Source organism: Scylla paramamosain, chromosome 14 (genome assembly GCF_035594125.1).
Source record: "Scylla paramamosain isolate STU-SP2022 chromosome 14, ASM3559412v1, whole genome shotgun sequence".
Classification (NCBI taxonomy): Eukaryota; Metazoa; Arthropoda; class Malacostraca; order Decapoda; family Portunidae; genus Scylla; species Scylla paramamosain.
The window spans coordinates 7,871,944-7,874,922 of record NC_087164.1 but is presented as its reverse complement, the minus strand read 5'-3'; positions in this window follow the sequence as shown (position 1 = coordinate 7,874,922).

Below are 2,979 nucleotides of genomic sequence, written 5' to 3'. Positions count from 1 at the left end.
GCAATATGAAACGATGCCCTGTCAGCAAAACACACACACACACACAAAAAAAAAGATAAATAAAAAAAAAAAAAAAAATATATATATATATATATATATATATATATATATATATATATATATATATATATATATATATATATATATATATATATATATATATATATATATATATATATATATATATATATATATATATATATACTGTGATGCCAAACACATATTTTTGCATATTACTTTCCCGCAATAAGGCTTATTTCCTGTAAAGATCATATGGGACTCTAGCATCAGCAGTAGGTAGGAGCGAGCCAATCAGCCTGAGGTGGGGGTGCCGCGGTGCCTCACACAACACACCGCTGACAGGGAGTGACAGGTGCGAAGCGTGGAGTCACTCAGCTTTAAGATCAGCTTGCCTGCTCCCGCTGTTTGTAGTCTTCACGGCATTTCACTGGCACTCATAGCTTTCCTTTATTTAATTTTTAGAAAGTCATTGCAGGTTGTAAGTTTCCACAGGTTCCACAAATCATAATCACATCAAACGTGTCTGGCTTCAACGGCAAAAACAGAAATCTCTAAAGTAAAACTCTAAACGAAAGGTGACTGACGCGTTGAGGTTCTTGTGAGGTTGTGCAACCTTTCAGCCAGTGTTGGATAAGACTTCTTTGCCATCAGACACGCCTAAACCTGTAATATATATATATATATATATATATATATATATATATATATATATATATATATATATATACTCGTATATATATATATATATATATATATATATATATATATATATATATATATATATATATATATATATATATATATATATATATATATATACTTAAGAATGAACGGCTTTGTGAGTAGACAGTATTTGTTTAGTAAATATGCACTATATATGCATATTAAAATGAGCGAGTAACAAGCATATGCAACATGTGTCGTGCCATGTACCTTGTATCAGTGCACTGGAAAGAGAGAGAGAGAGAGAGAGAGAGAGAGAGAGAGAGAGAGAGAGAGAGAGAGAGAGAGAGAGAGAGAGAGAGAGAGAGAGAGAGAGATTGTATGAATCTGTATTTCCTGCTAACCTTCTTGACTTTGCTAAGAGCCAGTATGGCCACCTAAATCCTGAACAGCAGGGAGTGGCCTCGTCTTCCATAAGTAGCGTTATGGCATTAGCATTGACAAACGCAGGAGAGAACCCACAATATTACGATGTAAGCGGTCAGTCAGGCTCTGCTGCCAACCAAGAAGTATTTGGGTTTAACTTCTAAACATGTGTGTGTGTGTGTGTGTGTGTGTGTGTGTGTGTGTGTGTGTGTGTGTGTGTGTGTGTGTGTGTGTGTGTGTGTGTGTGTGTGTGTGTGTGTGTGTGTGTTCGCGCGCGCGCGCGGGCGGTTGTTTTAATCTAAATGAATTTGTACTGTGCATGCATATATATATATATATATATATATATATATATATATATATATATATATATATATATATATATATATATATATATATATATATATATATATATATATATATATATATATATATATATATATAATTTTTATTTGTTTCGTTTCCTCAGCGCGTGCAGTCGAAGAGGTCTTCACGAACCACTAGAGTGGCAAAGGAAACATGGGCATTCTTCAAACCTACCATACCCGCGGGTGTGCACGTCTCCAGTACTTCTTGTTGATTGTTCCCCGAGGAATAAGGGTCTTTTGTGAACATCGGAAGACGTTTCAACATCATAGCGATGTTTCTCATCCGTAGGTCCCCAGGCCTTCTGACCTTACGACTCTTCGTCATCGGAGACAGTTACGGCCATTATAATGAGACCCATACAACGTCCGATACACCAAGACACTATCATTGTTGCTGATGCTGTTGCTGCTGCTATTGTTACTACTACTACTACTACTACTACTACTACTACTACTACTACTACTACTACTACTACTACTACTACTACTACTACTACTACTACAGTACTACTACTATTACTACTACAGTACTACTACTAATACTACTACTGCTGCTGTTGCTACTACTACTACTACTACTACTACTACTACTACTACTACAATACTACTACTATTACTACTACAGTACTACTACTAATACTACTACTGCTGCTATTGCTACTGCTGCTACTACTACTAAAAGAAATCAAGGAGAATCAACGAACAAATGTAGCGATGAAAGAAGTTGAAAGGATTAGGTTTGATGACTGTTATAAGTCCTGTGACGGGATGAGTATGCATCTCCAGGAGGATCTGATGGAACAAGATGCTGTCCAATGATCTCTGAGGAGTAATGGTAAAGCAACAGTGAGGAAAGAACATTTAATGATGAAGAATAAAGGTGGAGTTAAGAATTGCAACTAGTCTAGGATGGCAGAAGAGGTGGATGGGGCACCCCTAACAGGCACTCATTTGATGAATCATGCTGAGGGGTCTCGATCAAAATATCCGGTGCCATTCATACTTGATGGAGCTCAGAAGAGGAATGAGACAGATGTGTGGACACTGGTTCAGTCAAAGAATAGTAAAAATAAAAAGAGCTTAACGGAATCTTGGATAGGAGGAATGAGAATTCAATGAATGACATGGCAGTTACAAAATATCTTGATGTTTTCTTGAAAGAGCTGACCCAAATGTGGAGATTGAAAGTATCAAAGCTTATATCTTAAGAATGTTTGACATTGTTGTGGCAAATATTGTGTAGCTGGATATTAGGTCAGTGGAATTTAATACCTTTAAGGTAACTGTAAAAGCTGCAGAAAGAGATACTCTGTTCGATGCTGATAAGTGGCCCGAAGATATGGTGATAGATAAATACTATAATAAAACAAAGAGATCATGGAACTGAAGGTTATCTCGTACAACTGTTGCTCTCTCTCTCTCTCTCTCTCTCTCTCTCTCTCTCTCTCTCTCTCTCTCTCTCTCTCTCTCTCTCTCTCTCTCTCTCTCTCTCTCTCTAAAA